We start from the raw sequence: 22,678 nt of genomic DNA on the forward strand, positions 1-22,678 counted from the left end.
TGATTAGGTTAATTGTTTGTTTAGTTTAATATTTATTGTGATTTGCTAGGTTATGAATGTAATCTTTTATTATTTTTTTAATTTATTTTAAAGTTATTTTGTCAATAACTATTATAAATTCGAAAAAAATTATTTTCTGTCATAGATATTAGTAGAAATGACAATAAATCTCATATTGCCTGATGAGATAACAACTTCAGCACAAAGGGAGAAAGTTGATAAGATTATGAGAGAATTGCTAGATTATAGAATAAAACCAGAAGAAGACATCATTCAACACCTTATTACCGTAAATCAAAATATGCAAGTGTTATGGAAGGGTCATGAATTGACTAGAAAGAATAAAGTGCAATACTTGACCCTTAGAAGGACATTAATAGAACGGGAGCATCAAATCATTTTAGACCAACTTTGGAAGATATTGGTACCACGAACCTATTGGAATATAGGTATATACTTCATGAAGTTTATAATTATGGGGTAAGGAAAATAATGAGAGAAAGTGTAGGTTTGCGAAAGTTGACCGGGAAGCAAAATGTCTTTGACATGCCATGGATGGATAAATTAGTTGTTGGAAAATTACCAATAGAATTTATAAATTCAATACTCGTTATAAAGATTGAAGAGGAAAAAGATTCTGAGGAATTTCTAAATTGGATTGTAGAAGATGAATTTGAAGAGAATTTGGAATTTAATATAGAGAATTTTTTGGAGGAAGATACAGAATCAGAGATGGAAGAAAATGTATAAATGAGTTTAAGTGGTTAAATGTAAAGATAAAGTAAACGTTAGAGAGTAGAGAATGTGAAAAAATGAGTAAATATGGTTGTACATGTACGAAATGAGAACTGAAAAAGTCTGACCTAATGAATGAAAAGTTTTGCATATTGATATAATGTTGGGGTTTATTTTTCATTAAATTTTTTATTTAAGTAATTTTTTTGATGTTTGAAATTGTATTGAGAATTTTATTTCTTTTTTAAAAAATTTAGTATCGAAGATGGATAATCAATTTTTCGTATATGTTTATTACGATGGAGTAATTTTTACAATAATAATTGGATGTATATTTTAATGTCATCAATAAATAGCAATGAGATTTAATAGAAATGTCTCGTTTGATGATATGAAGGAAAGAATTAGTGAAAATTTTGCTAGATTTGTGGGAAAAGGATTTCGAAACTTTTCTAAAAGTTTCCAGTTTTGACAGATCCCATCAAATTCACCGAGATGGAACTTGTAGACGATGAAGACGTGGAGACAATGGTTACTCTTTATTGTGGGAATTGAAGCGACAAAATGCACCGATTTAGTTATTTGCTGAGTTAGTTGGTGAGGAGCCAACTGAATATCTCACTCCATTAGGTGAAGAACATGGAGCTCAAGAGTCATGTACTCTGGCTCGATTTCAGGTTTAGGCTCGGGCTCTAGCTCTGGCTCATATGCCCCAAGTTAGTGCATGTGCGGGGGGACTACAATCGATTGCCCACCAAGTAAATACGGTTTTCTCGTATTAGAGTACCACTATATGTACTCTAACAAGGGTTACAAATCGAAAAAATATCCAACTGAGGTCTCCGCGCCATCCGGTTGTCCCACACTGCAATATATTATTGATGCACAACCCCCAAATTATTTTCATGTTTTCCTCTCTTGTTAATGCCATAGATCTTCCCCAATTGCATTGGCGGAGCCGGGATGTACTGTATGCAACCAAACTATCAAAGTACTCGATCCCTATTATACCACTTCATTGTCTAGAAATTGATAATGGGGTGCGTTAATGCAATTTTCGGTCTTCGATAACGAATCCAGATGAACTACACAATTAATAGCATGGTTAAATTCTAATATGGTTCGAGTAAGATATACAAAGTAATTACATGTCACGAATATTGGAATAGCTTACCCCTACCCCAACATGTTGTTCAATCATCAGACAGTATATCATAACAGTGTATGACCTCCGGATAGCTGGATTGGTACTCCATCTACGAAAACAAATAACTTGTTAGAATAGTATCATTACAAAAAAATGTCAAATAATTGCTATAATAGATAGAATTTTGTCACCTATTCACCAATGGAAATACTTATGCTTGGTGACTAACCGATGCCAACAATGGCATCCAGTAAAGAGCCCAAGATAGTAGCAATATGAAGCATCCGCCTATGTCCATGGCAGAAGACTTTGTCATCCGAAAAAGTTCACGGTACAATATGGCCAGTACTGCAAAACCCCAACTATACGAGTGGACATTATGCAAATCAGTTAATAGGGGTAAGTACATCAAAACCTTGTTGTTTACATCTGACATGAGTATGCCCCCTATAATCTGCATAATGTAAACTTGAGCAGCGCACATCACCTCCTGCTCAGTGGTATTAATTGATAAATGCTCAAAATTGGCTTTTAGCCATGAAATCTCAAACCCGTAAATTTCAACTTAGCATCACCGAGCGAGAATCCTAGTAGGTTATCACAAAGGGTGGTAAGCTCAAAGATCGTACTTATGTCTGTTACAGCACTCTCGTCGATTGAAAGCCTAAGTTGCAATACAATATCCTCTAGAGTGACAGTGCACTCCCTATACAGCAAATGAAAAGTGTGGGTCTCCGGGCGCCAACACTCGACAAAAGTGGATATTAAGTCGTACCACAAATCAAACATCTGGATCAATGTTGCTGACCTGAATCCGACTAACTCAAACTATGGTATCAGTCGTTGATCCGAGGGATATCCTAAACCATTCACACGACCCTTCAATGTGTGGTACGAGTCTTGACACTATTAAATTACAGAAAATAGTTACTATAACATAATTTAATTCCGTAAATGACGTGGAACTTTTTATAAGGGAACCTGTGAATAACAAATAACAATATACTACCATCTCATTAATTGTGTTTGATATTTGATCATCGTTATTAATCAAAGAACCCATTTCGATATCTACAATTTTAAAACAAATTTCGATAATTAATTTCTAATTCTGTTCCATTTTAAATATTTATCAAAATACCTAAATGTGATACAATAGATTTTACAATAAATACAATACAAAATTTCATTACAAAAATACTAAAATACTAAACAATTTTGTTCACATCATAATTTTTTGCTATACTATTGCAGTATATAATTAAAAAATAAAAATATCTCATAAATTCCAACTCAATGGTCCCATTCATGAATTTCAACTCAATGGCCTCATCTTTTACCTACATAAAAAAACAAAAAAAATTATGTTAAAATAATAAAAATTATCAAAACAAAATAAACTTAATTGGACTATATATTGTTATGTGCATCTAATATTAAACCTAAACAAAAAAAAATGTTAATTAAAAAATATAACAGAAACATAACATGAACTATCTCAACATAATAAACCTAATAAATATGAATGATGTTATTATTATTTTTTTTTGATATAAACAGATTGTGCTTTTGCTTATCATTAATCCAAAACAAAAAAACTTAAAGACAAACATAAGTATAAAAACACCAAACAAACACAAACAAATCTAAAACACACATGACAAATGTTAGAATTAAGTGACCCAAATTCTTATTTAAATAAAATACAGTGGTAAAATAAAATAAAAGTAAAATTCCTATAGAACTACACTTCTTTTATTTTATTTTAGAATAAGGTTTTTTAAACCTTATTAAACTCCATCTATTTGATACTGATTAGAATAATGTGTTTCAATCTTACTACACTCATATTAGAATATGGTTTTACAAGCCTATAAATAGACATAGTCTACTCTTCTTGTATTCTTTCAAATTCGACATAGTGAATTATCTTCTCCTCTGCCCGTGGTTTTCTTCCCGAAAGGGTTTTCACATAAAATCTGTGTGTTTTTTTTAAATTTTTCTCTCTTTTTTTTCTTTGCGATAAATTTTCATTATTGACGTTATATTTTTACAAATTGGTATCAGAGCTTTCGGGTTGTTCATCTCAATCACGATAATGGCATCTTTGAAGTACGAAATTTTGTTGTTGGATCATAACACTAAATTCGTGTTGTGGTAGATAAAGATGTAGGCAGTTCTTACACAGATGGACTTAGAGGAAGCCCTGCTAGGGGTAGATAAGATGCCTTCAACATTGACGGAGGAAGAGAAGAAGCGCAAGGATCAAAAGGCATTAACACAGTTACATCTACATTTGTCTAACGAAATTTTATAGGATGTGATGAAGGAGAAGATCGCTGCTGGATTATGGAAGAGGTTGGAACAAATATGTATGTCAAAAACTCTAACTAGCAAGCTACATATGAAGCATCGTCTTTATGCTCATTGTCGCACCATTTTTTTTGAAAAAAACAAAATTTTAGTTGTCGACTAAAAAGAAAATTAAAAAATGGAGTCGCCACCGATACTTTATTGGAGTGAGGTGTGATCGGATCACCTTGAAAATAATTTTAGGTCTACGAGATTTGAGAAAACAGGTCCGGGAGTCGGTTACGCACGAGGAAGGGTTAGCACCCTCGTAACGCCCAAAATTGGTACCGAATCGATTGTTTAATGTCTTAGTGTCGAAATTTTGAAAAGATTTTAAAATACGACAATCATTTTATCTTGAATAAAATGAATTGGATGATAAGGCTCATTTATTTCAAAGAAATAAATTGTCACACTCAGTAAGTTAGAGTGCAACACTTCAAATCCCCAAAATTAAGTTTGACTTTTAAAACCTATGCATTTTGAGAAGGATATCTGATTATTTGGGTCAAATGAAGAAATCAAAACCCAGTAAGTTAGGGTTCGATTTCACAAAATTCCTAAATATCAAATATTGCCTTTATGTTTATTTATTAGAAAAATCCTCGCCTCGAGAAAACAACATGTCATATCCAATGCGTTAGGACACAACACGTCGAATTCCCGAGAATGAGCTTCTTATTTATGTGTTTTGATTAAAGCATATCCTCGATTATTTAGATTCGACGAGGAAAATTGGAACCCAATACGTTAGGGCTCAATTCTTTCGGAGATCCTAAATATCGAAGATTGCGCTATCTTGAAAGACTTTTGAATGAATTGATTTTGATATTTAAATAAAATGTAATCCTTTCGATGAATAAAACGCCATGAAATGACAATGTATAACGCAAGAGGATAACTCATAATATACATTACTGAATGACAAATAATCAATAAATACAAGTAGGCCAAATATAAAACAAAGTTTCCCCCCTTTTTTCTTAAAAAAATAAACTATATATATAATTAAGTTCGAACGTATATATACAAAAGCTTGTTAGAGGAACAACTTAAAATTAATAATGATAATAATTGTGAAATTAATAGTAATTTAATATAAGTCATATATGCGTATAAATAGTTTCTATTATGAAAATTCTTAAAATATAGTAATGCATGTAAAATACAAAGACATTGAAGCATGAGTATAAATCATTGAATCAATAAAATGTATAATGATGTTAAATTGGGTTTTGATGCACAATATATATATTAATACGTAATACTTTTTTTTAAAAAAATAAAATAATAATGCATAACAAATTTGAAATGATAATACATAATGAATTTAAAAACAAATACATAATAAATCTAAGCTAATAATACATGAAAATTTTATGATGCTAACAATATATTGTGACTTAAAAATAATACATAATGAAATTTAACACTAATACATATGATTATAATAAATAAGGAAAATTAAAGTATAACACGTAAAATAAAATATACATATGAAAAAAATAGATAAATAAAATCTGAATAACATAACAACAAATTAATTATTGAACTAATTAATAAAAGGATCCAACCATAATTAGAACTGAATTAACAGGAAACAAAAGAAATTAAAAATAAAATGCGGGGTCAAAATGCAATTAAAATAAGATTAAAGAGCCACAAACAGAGTTAAAATAAATAAAAAAAGGACTAAAGTGAGACGCGCTAATAACACGAGGGATCAAAAGGGGAAATGATCCCAACACCTCGAAACGCAGCGCCTTGACACGGACCAAATTGGAACACATTTCCAATGCGGAGGGGCTACAGAGAAAATAACCCACTTAACCAATAACGTGCGGATCCCCCATGGAGCAAGCCGGGTCGCGCGCGGGTTGCTAGGTAATATGATGCCATTTTTGGAGCCAATGATTCAAGCCCCAAACGGCGTCGTTTAAACACCCCATACGAAACAACTTTGAAACCCTAAATGAGGATGATCTGCCATTAAAACGCAGCAAAAGAAACTTTATCTCTCCCCTCTCCTTTTGCGCCGTTTCAATCATGAAACCCCTATCTAAACTCCGATTTAGGTGGAGTAGACGAGGGCTCCGTCAACGCGCTCGTAAAGGTAAGATTAATCCTTCTTTCTTTCTGGCGCCACAACCACGAGGACCCCTCCAACTCTGATTTCGGATGGAGTGAACGGAGCCCCGACGGTGTGCTTACAACGGTAGGAACCTCTCTCTCTTTCGTTTTGGATTTCGTAGGGGAGCAAAAATGATTTGCATTCTATCAGAAAATGAAATCTGCCATTACTCTTTTAAAAATTGATCGATTATTATTTTTTGTTCATAAAAAAATCAAAGAAATAAAAGAAGAAGAGAAAAAAAAAGAAAACAGAGAATCACCTTCAGAAAATTACTTTTTGATTCTTTTGTATTGATATTGTACGTGTGTGTAACCACATTATAGATTTAAAATCAGCTTTTTATACCCAAAAATTACAGAGAATTTCATCTTTTTCTCTATCCTATTTGCTGTATTTTTTGTTGTCCTTGTTGCCCCTCTTTTCGTCTGTCTTTTTGTTGCTTTGTTTGTTGTTTGCTATAGGTGTAGCCGTACGAAAGTAGACATGGAAGTACGGAGGCACGAGTGAGGCTGAGGGAGAACCCTGGTGGCTGCGGCGCTGGAGGCTCACCATTGTTGCTAGGGCTTCAGCCTCTGATTTTGCATCGTTGGGCCACAGAGTAATTGGGCCACTGTTTTAGGAATTGGGTCTGGGTAGATTCGGTTTCAATTGTATGGGTATTGGGTTGAAAATGATTTGGGCCATATTGGGTTATTGGCATTTGGGCCTACTTGGATTTAGGCCTGCTAATGTAAAGAATTGGACTGTATTATTATTATTTTTTAGACTTTTAATTTTTTTAATTTGGTTTATTTTATTTAATTATTTGGGCTCAGGCCGGGCAAAGTTTGGGTATTACAGCTGCCCCACTTTGCTCATTCTCGTGTAACGGGAATAAAGCAAAGACTTTAAAAATGGCCAATTTTGCCCGGTCGTGCTGGACCTTGGTGCTCTTCTTCTTTAAGTAGCCTCATTCTATCCTACTGCATCTTCAGAGGTATAGGAATTAGTGCCTCAATCCACTCCACCGCAACGTTGAAGAGATGGGATTTGTAACTCAGAATTTAAATTTGCTTAGCTGTGATGTCGGGGAAGCAAGATTCGCCATTGTAGCTTCAATCTGCTCCACTACACCACTTGGGAAGATAAGATTTGCTTCTTCAGTCTGCCCCACTACAACCTCAGGGAGATAAGACCTGATGCGATCCACCCTACTGCAACTTCAGAGAGATAAGATCTATTACTTTAATCCGTTCCACTACAACTTCAGGGAGATAGGATTATGCTTTAATCTGCTCCATTGCAACTTCAGGGAGATAAGAGTTGCCATCTTTGATCTGCTCCGCTACTGCTTAGGGAGACAAGATCTATAATTTCAAACTTATTCCACTGCTGACTAGGATCATAAGACTTGTGGCTTAAATCTGCTTCCTTACACTTGAAGATAAGATTCACCGTCTTTGATCTGCTTCACTGTCGATGTAGGAAGGCAAGATCTGCTATCTTTAACCAGCTCCACTACAACCGAGGGAGGCAAGGTTTGTGTCTTCGATCTGCTTCGCTGTCGATACAGGAAGGTAAGATCTGCTATCTTCAACCAGCTCCACTACAACCGAGGGAGGCAAGGTTTGTGTCTTCGATCTGCTTCGCTGTCAATACAGGAAGGCAAGATCTACTATCTTCCACCAGATTCACTACAACCGAGGGAGGCAAGGTTTGTGTCTTCGATCTGCTTCGCTGTCGATGCAGGAAGGCAAGATCTGCTATCTTCAACCAGCTCCAGTACAACTGAGGGAGGCAAGGTTTGTGTCTTCGATCTGCTTCACTGTCGATGCAGGAAGGCAAGATCTGCTATCTTCCACTAGCTCTACTACAACCGAGGGAGGCAAGGTTTGTATCTTCGATCTGCTTCACTGTCAATGCAGGAAGGCAAGATCTGCTATCTTCCACCAGCTCCACTACAATCGAGGGAGGCAAGGTTTGTTCGATCTTCACTGATCTGTTCTCTGGGGAGCATGACCTGTATAATGAACCTAATTATGCCTAATGATCAGGATGGCATGATCAAAATGAATCAAATGCTCCTAATTAGACATGTGTGAATGGTGTTTGCATGAATGCAGAATTTTTTTTTCTGAGAATGATCCCGCTTAGGTTGTCATTACTCGAAGTTTATTAAGGCTTTGTGACTGACTTGCTATAACGACTTCTTGTTTGACTGACTTTTCTGAAGAAACATTTGGCCAGGTTGCCCCCCACTGTGAACCTCCAAGTTTAATCCACTGGGGTACAAAATTTGTACTATCATTCTCTCACCGTAATCTAATGGTAGAAATATGACTTTTCCTCAATCCTCTTATCACAATTCAAGGATATAGGATCTTAATCTTTCTAGTTCCTTACACCATTCTCAAGGTGTCGTACCAAAGACCTATCGCAGATGAAGGCTCTCTTCTCTGAGGTAACCTCCTTCTCTTGCCTGGTGATCGTTGCTTGCTTGTTTATTTAAGCTTTGTCACCAACATGGCATCTTTTCATTTTGTTCAATCAATGCATTTGACCACAAAATCCAAAGAGATAGTCCAAATTTAGACTCTTCCTTCTCAAATTTCCAACCTTTAAATTCGGTGTGTTCTAAACAATAATCCTGTTTCAGGTTCCTATATTATTTAGAAACTTTTCAGAGTAATATGCAAAACTTCCTTCGTGAAAGTTCTATTAGTCCATTAATCATTATTCCAATGCAACATGCTTGCAAAAAGGGTCATAACAATGGATAAGAATAAAGTTGATTCTGAGTATAGCTCGAAAGAACAAATTATCGAAAATAGTAAAGAATGATGACAAAGGAATTAATTGGGAATGTATATCTTGGAAAAGAAAAAAAAGTATTCCAAGAGCAACAAATAATATGAGAATTGGGTGCCCCAGATATCGCAGCTTGAACTTCTCTGCACAAACTTTCTGAAGACCATTTTTAGTTGGACATGTGTTTAGGAGATCTACAGTGCCTTGTTGATGCCCCAAGATGTCACCTATCCTCTCCTGTTGATTCAGGCATAGCAAGATCACCACATGCCCAATCTGATCAAGATTCGAGTTGCTTTGATTACCTCATGCCCCACTTTAATCAATATTTGAGCCGCCCTTTTCGGGTTTTCAACTCAAATCCCCTTTGGCCTAAGGCCCTTTGCGGATTTTCCCCTTAGCCTCTCTGTCATTACTTTTCATTTTCATTTTTCATTTTTCATCCCTTTTTTTTGGTTTGAAGAATCAAGGCACCCTTTGCAGGCTTTCATCTTGGTCCTTTCTCCTTCTTCAGGTGAGGTAATGCTCGACTGAATCTGAGTTTGCAAGATTTGGCGAGTTTTTACCATCTATCCTACTCAAGATCAGAATTCCTCTGGAAAAGGCCTTTGGTATCCATTTTCCTCTAAAATATTTTTGTGTAAGAAGGATCTTTCTCAACATTAGGTTTCCCTTATAGAATTCTCTGAGGAAAACCTTTTGGTTGTAGGCTTGCGTCATTTGCCTTTGATACATTTGACTGTGCTGCATAGCTTTTAGCCTTTTCCTTCTGATCAGATTAGATTCATTCTACCTCATCCAACTCTTAGCTCAACTAACATCTGGAGGGAAAAGATTTTTACTGTAATGGGTAGAACTACCTCCATCCCTCAAACCAAAGAGAATGATGCTACTCCGATAGGAATCGTGGTAGATATTCAACCAACAAGAAGGGCAAATGGTAATTTCTCATGCCCGTCCTTGTAAGTCTTAGTCATCTTTGCAATTCATTGTCTTGTAATACAGTGACAAATCGTGGTGTCTAATTTTGAATTGATTACAGCTCTCAGCTATCGTGTTATCATTCAAGTTCAATGCATTTTCCAATACCATCCTCTTGGAATTCTATATCGGTATATGATGACATTGATGTATGGAGCAGCCTCTAATGATCTCAAAATGAAGCAATTCCCATTAGAAGTCCTCGATAATGGTGATGACCATGCCCCCTTTTGCTCAAAATTTGAGTCATCATTTTTGGGTTTTCAACTCAAAACCACCTTTGGTCACAAAGCGCCTTTTGAGGGTTTTCGCCGAATGACCAAATTGGAACACATTTCCAATGCGGAGGGGCTACAGATAAAATAACCCACTTAACCAATAACACGCGGATCACCCATGGAGCAAGTCGGGTCGCGCGCGGGTTACTAGGTAATACGACGCCGTTTTTGGAGCCACTGATTCAGGCCCCAAACGATGCCGTTTAAACACCTATAAGAAACAACTTTAAAACCTTAAATGAGGATGATCTTCCATTAAAACGCAGCAAAAGAAACTTTATCTCTCCCCTCTCCTCTTGCGCCGTTTCAATCATGAAACCCTCATCTAAACTCTGATTTAGGCGGAGTAGACGAGGGCTCTGTCGACTCGCTCGTAAAGGTAAGATTAATCCTTCTTTCTTTCTGGTGCCATAACCCCGAGTACCCCTCCAACTCCGATTTCGGACGGAGTGAACGGAGCCCCGACGGTGTGCTCACAACGGTAGGAACCTCTCTCTCTTTCTTTTTGGATTTCGCAGGGGAGCAAAAATGATTTGCATTCTATCAGAAAATGAAATCTGTTATTAATCTTTTAAAAATCGGTCGATTATTATTTTTTATTCATAAAAAAATGAAAGAAATAAAAGAAGAAGAGAAAAAAAGAAAACGAAGAATCACCTTCAGAAAATTGATTTTTGATTCTTTTGTATTGATATTGTGCGTGTGTGTAACCACATTACAGATTTAAAATCAGCTTTTTATACCCAAAAATTACAGAGAATTTCATCTTTTTCTCTATCCTATTTGCTGTATTTTTTGTTGTCCTTGTTGCCCCTCTTTTCGTCTATCTTTTTGTTACTTTGTTTGTTGTTTGCTATAGGTGTAGCCGTACAAAAGTAGACGTGGAAGTACGGAGGCACGAGTGAGGCTGAGGGAGAACCCTGGTGGCTGCGGCGCTGGAGGCTCACCATTGTTGCTAGGGCTTCAGCCTCTGATTTTGCATCGTTGGGCCACAGAGTAATTGGGCCACTGTTTTAGGAATTGGGTCTGGGTTAGATTCGGTTTCAATTGTATGAGTATTGGGTAGGAAACGATTTGGGCCATGTTGGGTTATTGGCATTTGGGTCTACTTGGATTTAGGCCTGCTAATGTAAAGAACTGGACTGTATTATTATTATTTTTAGACTTTTATTTTTTTTAATTTGGTTTGTTTTATTTATTTATTTGGGTTTTAATATTTGGGCTCAGGCCGGGCAAAATTTGGGTATTACACTCATCGTTTGGAGGAAGGTGCATTTGTGCACGAACACTAAACAGTGTTTAAATAAATTCTCTCAAACTTGGAGGCCATAGAGGTTTAATATGATAAGGAAGATCTAGGGTTGATTCTACTTTATTTGTTGCCCCCGTCTTATTCAACCTTTAGGGATACAATTTTATATAGCCGTGAGTCTCTCACAATTGATGAGGTTTATGATTCTTTAACCTCATATGATAAGATGAAGCATCTTGTGGTTAAAATCGACTCTTAGAAAGAAAGTTTCATTGTTCATGGAAGACAAGATCGGAATGTTGATGATGATCGTGGAAGGACACAGGAACGGAATCCTTGCAATAAATCTAAGGGTAGATTGAAGTCTTCAAACAGAGGTAAAACTTGTAACTTCTGCAAGAAGAAAGGGCACATTAAATCTGAGTGTTATAAGCTACAAAACAAGATTAAAAGGGAGGCTGAGAATCAAAATGAAAAACAACCAAAAAATTCTGGTAAAGTTGGTATTGTAGAAGACTACAGCGATGGTGAACTTCTAGTTACTTCTGTCAACAATTCTAAAGTGAGCAAGGAATGGATCCTTGATTCAGGCTGTGCCTTTAACATGAGTCCCAATCGAGATTGGTTTACAACTTACGAAATAGTATCTAAAGGTTTTGTTTTAATGGGAAATAATGCTTCATGTAAAATTGCAGGTGTTGGAACAATTAAAGTTAAGATGTTTGATGGAGTTGTCAAAACACTTAGTGGCGTACGACATGTTCCAGAATTGAAGAGAAATTTAATTTCATTGAGTAGTCTTGATTCAAAAGGGTACAAATACACAACTGAAAGTGGGGCTTTGAAGATTTTGAAAGGTTCCCTCGTTGTGATTAAAGGGCAGAGAAAGACTGACAAGTTATATGTTTTGTAGGGTTCTATTGTTACTGGTGACGCAACTGTCGCATCCTCTTCCTTGTCAGATGATGATATTACTAAACTTTGGCATACGCGCCTAGGGCATATGAGTGAGAATGGCATAACAGAATTGAGCAAAAGAGGACTTCTTGATAGGCAAAGGATTTGCAAACTGAAGTTCTGTGAGCACTACATTTTTGGGAAGTAAAAGAGAGTTCAATTCACCAAAAGAATCCATAACATGAAGTGAACGTTGGAGTATATTCATTCTGATTTGTGGGGGTTATCCAAAGTGCCTTCGACAGGTGGAGCTAATTATATGCTAACTTTTATTGATGATTTTTCCAGAAAAGTGTAGGAGTTCTTTTTAAAGTAGAAAAGCAATGTGTTTTCCACATTTAAGTCTTGGAAAACTATGATAAAAAAATAAACGAGAAAATAAATAAAATACCTCCTCACAAACAATGACTTAGAGTTTTGTTCTGATGAGTTTAATAAACTGTGTAAGTCAGAAGAGATCGTGAGACACTTGACAGTTCGTCATACTCCATAGCAAAATGGCATTGCAGAATGAATGAACAGAACGATCATGGAGAAGGTTCGATGTATGTTGTCAAATGTCAACTTACCAAAGTCATTTTGGGCCGGATCAGCCTCTACTATATGTTTTTTGATCAACCGATCTCCATCCGTTGCCATTGAGAAAAGACTTCACAAGTGGTATGGTCTGGTAATCTTGCTGACTATTCTGATTTAAATATCTTTGGGTGTCTTGCGTATGCTCATATTGATAATGGAAAATTTGAACCGAGATACATTAAATGTATTTTTCTTGGTTATAAAGCTGGTGAAAAAGGGTATAAGTTATGGTGTCCTGAAAATAGAAAAGTTGTGATTAGCAGAGATGTTGTTTTTGATGAAACTACTATGCTACCTAACTTATCTCTTAAAGGCTTTTCCAATAAAGAAAATCAAAAGCAGGTGGAACATCAGATTAATCCTGAATCTACAACAGAGTCGACTCATTAAGCTAGTACAAAAATTATGAATAGAGTTGCTTCTTCACCACAATACTCTATCGCCAAAAATAGAACTAGAAGAGAAACTAAACCTCCAAAGAAGTATGCCGAGGCTGATCTAGTTGTTTATGCTTTAAATGTGGCTGAAGATATAGATGCAAACCAAGAGCCATCTAATTATTCTGAGGTGCTTAGTTGTGAAGACTCAGAAAAGTGGATGTTTGCTATGCAAAAGGAGATGGAATCACTCCAAAAAAACAAAACATGAGATCTTGTGAAACTTCCTAAAGGTAAAAAGGTTGTTCGTTGTAAATGGGTGTTTTAAAAAAAAAGAGGGGACTCCAAGAGTTGAAGAACCCAGATATAAAGCAAGGCTTGTAGCAGAGAGTTACAGTCAAATTCTAGGAATGGACTTCACAGATGTGTTTTCCCCAGTTGTGAAGCATAATTCAATTCAAGCTTTTCTTGGTATTGTGGCCATGCATGATTTGGAGCTTGAGCAGTTAGATGTAAAAACTGCATTTTTGCATAGAGAACTTGAGGAGGATATTTACATGCAACAACCAGAGGGCTTTACAGTCTCAGAAAATGAGGACTATTTTTGCTTGCTGAAAAAGTCCCTTTACGGTTTGAAACAGTCACCAAGACAGTGGTACAAGAGGTTTGATTCCTTTATGACTTCTCATGATTTTAAAAGAAGTAGCTTTGACAGCTGTGTTTACTTTAAGAAAAAGAGTGATGGTTCTTTTGTGTATCTACTCCTTTATGTTGATGACATGTTGATAGTAGCGAAATATAAATGAGAGATAAGAAAGGTCAAAGCCCAACTATGTGAAGAATTTGAGATGAAAGATTTGGGATCAGCAAAGAAGATACTTGGTTTGAAGATTCTCAGAGATAGAAAAATAAGTAAATTGTACCTAAGTCAGAAACGGTACATTGAGAAAGTTCTTTGCAAATTCAATATGCAGAATGCTAAGCCTGTTAGTACTCCTTTAGCAGCCCATTTTAGACTTTCATCGGCTTTATCTCCACAATCAGATGATGAGATTAAGTACATGTCACATGTTCCATACTCTAGTGCAGTGGGATCTCTCACATGTTCACGTCTAGATTTATCATATGCAGTCAGTGCAGTTAGTAGATACATGGCGAATCCAGGTAAAGAACATTAGAAAGCAGTTCAGTGGATTTTAAGATATTTACGAGGTACTACTGATGTTTACTTATAGTTTGGAAGAGCTAGAGATGGAGTCTTTGAGTATGTTGATGCTGATTTTGCTAGAGACCTTGATAGAAGAAGATCTCTCACAGGTTATGTCTTTACAATTGGAGGTTGTGAAATCAGTTGGAAAGCCACTTTGCAAATTACAGTTGCTTTGTCTACCACTGAAGCTGAGTACATGGCGATTACTGAGACCTGTAAAGAAGTTATTTGGTTGAAGGGACTCTTTAGTGAACTCAATGAAGACATTCAAATCAATATAGTATTTTGTGACAGTCAGAGTGTCATCTTCCTTACAAAAGATCAAATGTTTCATGAGAGAACAAAACACATTGATGTTCGGTATCATTTTGTTTGTGATATTATTGCTCGTGGTGATATTGTTGTGAGTAAAATTAGTACTCATGAAAATCCTGCAGATATGATGACTAAGTCACTTCCTATAACCAAGTTTGAGCATTGCTTAGACTTGATTGGTGTTCATTGTTGAAGTTAAACCCTTAAGGAGTTTTATGGAAGAGGTGGAGAACTTGTTCGTTAAGAGTTCGTGATGAAGAACTTATTCATTGAGAATTCATGTCAAGGTGGAGATTGTTAGAATTAAGTGACACGAATCCTTATTTAAATAAAATACGGTGGTAAAATAAAATAAAAGTAAAATCCTTATAGAACTACACTTATTTTATTTTATTTTAGAAGGTTTTTTAAACCTTATTAAACTTCATTTTTTTGATATTGATTAGAATAAGGTGTTTCAATCTTACTACACTCCTATTAGAATATCGTTTTACAAGCCTATAAATAGACATAGTCTACTCCTCTTGTATTCATTCGAATTCGACATAGCGAATTATCTTCTCTGCCCGTGACTTTTTTCCCGGAAAGGTTTTCACATAAAATCTGTGTGTTCTTTATTTTTCTCTCTCTTTTTTTCTTTGTGATAAATTCTCATTACCGACGTTCTATTTTTACAACAAATAAATTACATAAAAAAAACATAGAGAATTCTACATAAATACAAATGTTGTTATTTAAATATAATAAAAAATAAAAAAATTACAAATGAAAATATAAAATAGAAGCATACCTTACCAAAATAATACCTATAAAAAATTTACCCTTTTTACTGAAATAATACCTTACAAAAATAAAAATAAAATCTGAAATAAATCAAAAACAACAACAAAAAAAGTTAACTTTTATAACAAAAAAACCACTAAATTTTAAAAAAAAATACATTTTTTGATTTTTTTAACACTAAACCCTTATAACCCCCAAATACAATCTCTTAATTTTTTTTCAAACTCCAAACACAACCCCAAATTAAATCAATTTTTCCTTTCTTTCTCCTTTCCTACTCTTCTATTTTTTTTCTTCTCCTTCTCCTCTCGTACCTATTCTGCTTCTCTTTTTTTCTTTTTTTTCCTTCTCCTTTTCCTCTCGTACCTATTCTTCTTCTCTCTTTTTTTTTCTTTTTTTCCCTTCTCCTTCTCCTCTCATACCTATTATGCTTCTCTTTTTTTTCTTCCTTTTTTCCCTTCCTTCCCTTCCCTTCCCTTCCCTTCCCTTCCCGTTCTCTTCTTCTTCTTCTTCTAAACTATTTTTTTTCTTTTAGATCACAAAATGGGATTGGGGAGCATTATAAACTCCCCAAAACATAAGTCACGGGATCAGTGATGGTCTCATCCCATTGTTGTAGTGCAGTGCAGTGCAGCGTTGTAATAGCTCGATTTAGACCCTAGTTGGACAATGATTTTGGGACCACAAATCCGAGTCAGAAAAATATTTTAATATTATTTTTCGTGCTTATAATGTGTGAATTAATATGTGAGAAAATTTCGTGTGAAAATTTATTGTTTGTGTGCTCAATTTGATAAAAAGAACTTAATCGCGTAAAATGCAAAACTTGAGTTCTATAAGTTAAATGTATTAAATGGTTATAGAACCTGTTTATAAGAGTACTTAGGTGATAATTATACCATTTGGTATTAGTGGACATTTATGAGTGTGGTTGCACGGAAATTTATAAAGCTTTTAAAGGGTATATTGGTAAATAGGAAATTAAAGTTAATAAAAATAAAACAAACATCATTAGTTCATTTGTTTTTTTTTTCATTCCCATTGCCGAAACTCAAAAGAAAAAAGAAAAGAAAAAGAGTTTCTAGGGTTCGGTCATGTTCAAGCTTGATTAAGGTATGTATTAAGCTCGGTTTTTGATAATTTTTACGTTTTTGAGATCGTTGCTTTGTATATTACCTAGCCCATGTGTTAATTTTTAGAATTTATGATGATTTTGTGATGTGTCATTGAAGAGAGCTTGTGGTTTTTGTTGTTAAATGATGGAAAATAAATATAGGTCGTTAGATTTTCAAGTTTTAATTAGCAATTTTTGATGAAAATGTGTATTAAGGACTAAATTAAGAAAAGTATAAATTGAGGGATCAAAATGCAAAATAAATGAAATTTTTGGGCTTATATGAGCTATAGAGATATTCGGCCAAACTAAGATATTTTAAATTATGTGTATTTTGTGTTTCGTGAAATAGGGACTAAATTATGAAAAATGTGAAATATTAGGGGCTAAAATGTAATTTTCCCATTTATAAGTTTTTGTAATAAACTTGAATGAAATGTGTTATTAAATAGCCAAATTTGAAATTATTTAGATCAAGAACTAAAGAAAACAGAATTAGATCGGGGAAAGTCGAAAGTGGTTGAGTAGTCGATTCCGTCCGTCCGTTCGTTCCCGTCCGAGGTAAGTTCGTAAGAGAATGAATGATATTAAATTAATTATGTTTATTTATACATATAGCCGAATGGAATTGTATGAATGAATACTACATTGTTGAATTGAATTTGGCATGGAAAATTAGTTACGAGCTTATTTCAATTGAATTACGACATCCGAAAGCCCTAACAAATCATTAGAATTTCGTATATGATTTACGTATAAGATCATATTCGGGACGTTGGCATCAATTTAAAATTTACGCGTAATACCTTGTCTAGGACATTGGCATCGTATATGATTTACGTGTAAGATCCTATCTGGGACAGTGGCATCGATATTTGATTACATGTAAGACCACATCTCGGACGATGGCATTTTACGAGCTGTTGAGCTACCAGAATATCCTTATTGATTCCAAATGGTTCAATGGGTAGTGTTAAGTTATGATCGAGTGTAAAATTGAGTTAGAAAGACTCAGGTATGTATTCATATTAAATTATGAAAATAAGGTAAGTTGAATATTTAAATTGATGATATGATGCTATATGTTAATGTGAACCATGTGTATATAAATGTGAGAGTAGGTATATTTGGCCTAATGATGTAGTTGTATTATTGAAAATAAAGGTTAAATATACTAAGATTTATTTGAGTATTCGGCCAAAAGAAAATTGTTACAAGTTATATATATGCTTTAATAAATGAGATGATAAGTTAAATTGTATATGAAATTATAATGGCATATTACTACTTAACTAGCTTAAATTATGTAAATAATTAAATGTTGATTTGCTTATGACTTACTAAGCTATGATAGCTTACTGTGTGTATTTGCTTTTCGTTTTATAGATTTTTTTTAAGTTGGTTATGAGCTCGGGGATCGTTAGAGAAGTCTATCACACTATCGACCGTTAATTTTGTATTTTAAAAGCTTGAATTATAATCTTTTGGCATGTATAGGCTACTGTCTTTTTGGTTAAATTTTGAATTGAATATATATATAGCCATGCGAATATGGCTTGTTGATGACTTTAATTATGATATGAATCGGCAATGTATTTAGTTTATTTTGAAAGTAAGTTTTAAGATATATCTTATGTGATGGATGATCTTAATATTAGATTTAAGAAATGAAGTAGATGTTGAATGCATTTTATAGTATAATATGTATTTATGATTTTCCTTATAAGTGGTTTAAAAATGTTGTTTAAGTTGGTGTGAATTCGACATGGTACTTAAATCAATTTGGGGACTATGTGACATGGTGTATTATGTAGTTATAGCGATTTAATGAGTTGAAAATAATTGAATGATTTATTTTGAAAATTGGTTGATTGTGTATTAGGAAAATTTGTTAATAATGAAAATTTCTTGGTTATTTGTAAGTTGAAATAGTATAAATGTTAGGTTAATTTGATTTGTGGTTTGGCAATAGTGATTTAATTATGTACTTATTTGTTTAGTTAAATATTAATATGTAAATTTGTTGTATTCATTATATATGAATTATGCTATGCCATGGTTACTTTGAGACAAATTGAAATGGTATGATTTCATTAGTGAGATGGATAGAAATAGTGAATAATGTGTATTCATATATTCGGCCAAGAATTTGATTCATATTAATGAGTATATGTTATGATTTATATTATGTATTGAATTTATTTGAATGACCGAATATATGAAAAATTTTACAATGCGAATTGGTATATAGGTTTGGTTGATAAATGGAAATTGAGAAAGTGTTTAGGTTAATTTTGCTAGCCGAATTGTTAAGGAGCAAGTTGGTTTTGTATGATAATTTGGTGTATATATATGTTGCCCAATTTAGTGTATGAATGCTGTCCAATTTGGTGTATATATGCTGTCAATTTTTGGTGTATAAATGCTGTCCAAATTAGTATATATATGTTGCCCAATTTAGCGTATAAATGCTGTCTAATTTAGTGTATATATGCTGTCAAATTTAGTGTATAAATATTGTCCAAATTGGTATATATATGCTGCCCAATTTAGTGTATAAATGCTGTCCAAATTGGTGTATATATGCTGTCAAATTTTGGTCTATATAAGCTGTCCAATTTTAGAGTATAAATGCTGTCTGATTTGATGTATAAGAGTGGTCCAAACAGGGTAGATTACCTATGTTTGTAATATGTAGTAAGTTAATAAATTGAAACGAAATAAATGTGTACAAATAGATATTTTGATATATGCTTGGTATATGATAAATAATCGTATGTGTTTGAAAATGTTTTAAGAATTTAAATGATATCAAATTTTGATTAGATAAATGATAATGATTTGGTTGAATTTTGAAACATGGTTGGTATATGTAATTTAATTAATGGTGCATGTTTGATTTTAATTGGTTATGTGCTTATATATATATGAGATGACTTATCGAGCGAGTGAATGATTACTATTTGAATTAGATCGAAATAATAATAATAATAATAATAATAATAATAATATATATGGAATTAGGGGTGAGCAAAACTCGATTCGACTCGAAAAAAATCGAAAAAAATTTGAATTTCGAGTTAAACGAATCGAGTTATTCGAATCAACTCGAATTTTTTTTTTCAAATTTCGAGTTCGAATCGAGTTAGAGTTTTCGAATTCGAATAACTCAAATAATTCAAATAATTTGAATATCGAACTATAATATTTTACATTTTTACCCCAAACTCCCAAACCTTTTTACTTTTCCCTCAAAACTTTTACTCCTTCCCACTTTTCCCCCAAAACTTTTACTCCCCTCCCCTCCCAACCCCCAATCTACCCAAAATCCATTTCCCACCAAAATTTTACTCTCCCATTTATTTTTTCTCAAAATTTTACTCCCAAAAACCCTCAAAACCTTTTATTTTCCCTCAAAATTTTTACTCCCTCCCACTTTTCCCCTAAAACTTTTATTCCCTTCCCATCCCACCTCTCATCTACCCCAAACCCTCCCCCCATCCAATTTTTTTTTAATATTTTCCCTCCAAAATTTTACTCTCCGTATTTACTTTCCCTCAAACTTTTATTCCCCAAAACTTTTTATTTTCCCCCTAAACTTTAACTTATTACCCTTTACTCTCAAATAAAAAATTAAAATTATCCAAAAAAAATCACTAAACATAAATAGTAATAATTTTATTTATATCTACTATTTATATTATTAAATTAAATTTCACATTTTATATTATTTATATTATTGAATTGTTTAGTCATATGGAATATTTATATTAAAATTGAATTATTAATTATGCCATTAAATATTCGTGTTAAAATTTTATATTGGTATAAATTTCACATTTTATTTTTAAAATAAATTTTATTAAAAAAAATCATATTTTTACATTTAATATATTTTTTAATTCCAAAATACATAGTGACAAGAATCTGAAGATAATTGAAACAACTAAGTAAGCAAGGAAGCTAATCAGTATATAAAAAATTAATAAATAAATTATGAGGTGATGAAAGTTAATAAAAAATTTGATTAAGGTGGACAAATTTTATTATGATGGGTACAAGGACCCAAAATTATTTTTTAAAATTTAACTCGAACAAATATATTCGATTCGATTCGATTCGAATTCCATCTCACTCGACTCGATTCGAGAAAACTTCAAATAAAGTTAGGATGATAAAATGATATTCGAAAACTCGATTAACTCGAAAATCTTTTATTCGATTCGATTCGATTCGACCGAATGCTCACCCCTATATGGAATGAAATTTCGTGATTGAGTTAGTCTAATTTATGAATCAATTTTTAAAATGAAAGACTGTTCTGAGTTGAGTTTTGATTGGTAATGCCTCGTAACCCTAATTCGGAGACAGACACGGGTTTGAGGTGTTACAAGCGTCCCATCACTACAGAAGAGACTGGTGCCACCTGTCAGGCGGCCTTCACCTTTGGCTCTCACAGGGTTGGGTTGGGTTTGGGTCATATACGAATCATATTCAACCCATATTTCTTTGGTGCTGCCTATCTACAAGTTATGACCTATTAAAATATAATTTTTTTAAAATGGCTATCATAATTTAGGGGTGGTGCTCTTTTCAAATTTAATATTAGGGTAAAAAAAAAAAGCAGCCTAATTTTAGGAGTTGGAAAACATGTGCAGACACAGTGAAGCCGCCTAATAGTTGGTGAAGTGCGCCTGGATTTAATGCATTCAAACAATTGATTCATTTGTGTAAAGAATTTGAGTTTAGTTACTTGATGACAACGACAGTTAAGAAGATTCAACAATGAAAAAAACTTCTTTCATGACACGTGTGTGCTTTTTACATTTTAATTTTTCTCTGAATAACAATACCTTAATGTGTAATAGAGGTGCTCATGGGCCGGGCGGTTTGGCCCGGCCCGACGGCCCGCTTGAAATATGAAAGGGTTTAGGTAAAAATATAGGCTCGAAATATGGACTTGGACAAAAAAACGAGGCCCGTTTAGAAAACGGGCCGGGCCTAGGGCACCACTTTTTTGGCCCGGGCCCGGCCCAGCCCGATATAATAAATATATTTATTTTTAATTTATTTTTAATTTTAAAATATTTTTAAAATACTTTTTTTATTATTTTTTAATTTTAAAATATTTTTAAAATACTTTTTTAAAAAAATTTTAATTTTAAAATATTTTTAAAATATTTTTAAAATACTTTTTTTAATTTTTAAAATAAATTTTTTGTATTTATTAAAAAAATTGGATGGGCCAGGCCGGGCTCGGACTTATTTTTTTTTCTCGGGCCGGGCCTGGGTAAAATTCCAGGCTCATATTCCGGGCCGGGCCGGGCTCGGGCCTAGGACAGGGCCAAAAATTTTTATGGGCCCGGCCCATGAGCACCTCTAATGTGTAAACAACCTCCAATTTTTTTGAAATGTTTTTTTTAATTCTTAAATTAATTTCATAATTCCATAATATTTTTAAGATTTTTATTTCAAAAATAAAAATATCACTTTTGTTTTTGTGTTTTTACTATGTGTTGTGACACGTGGTAAAGTCAATATTAAAAATTAACTATAATTAAGATACTAATAAATAAATTATAAAAATAAATATAATAATCATAAATTTGAAGTAACGCTTGTTTTATTGTTAAAATATTTTTTCTAATTAATCTTTAATTTTATTTGAGAAAAATAT

General features: G+C 33.6%; 1 long non-coding RNA gene across 1 annotated transcript; it reads left to right on the forward strand.

Annotated features, from left to right (window-relative positions):
• Positions 1-16,937: 16,937 nt before the first annotated feature.
• On the forward strand, positions 16,938-18,394 carry LOC121222244 (uncharacterized). Its single transcript, XR_005919459.1, has 3 exons — positions 16,938-17,000; positions 17,474-17,562; positions 17,817-18,394. It is a non-coding gene; the product is annotated as an uncharacterized lncRNA (long non-coding RNA).
• Positions 18,395-22,678: the final 4,284 nt, after the last annotated feature.

The sequence above is a fragment of the Gossypium hirsutum genome, chromosome D10 (assembly GCF_007990345.1).
Source record: "Gossypium hirsutum isolate 1008001.06 chromosome D10, Gossypium_hirsutum_v2.1, whole genome shotgun sequence".
Taxonomy (NCBI): domain Eukaryota; kingdom Viridiplantae; phylum Streptophyta; class Magnoliopsida; order Malvales; family Malvaceae; genus Gossypium; species Gossypium hirsutum.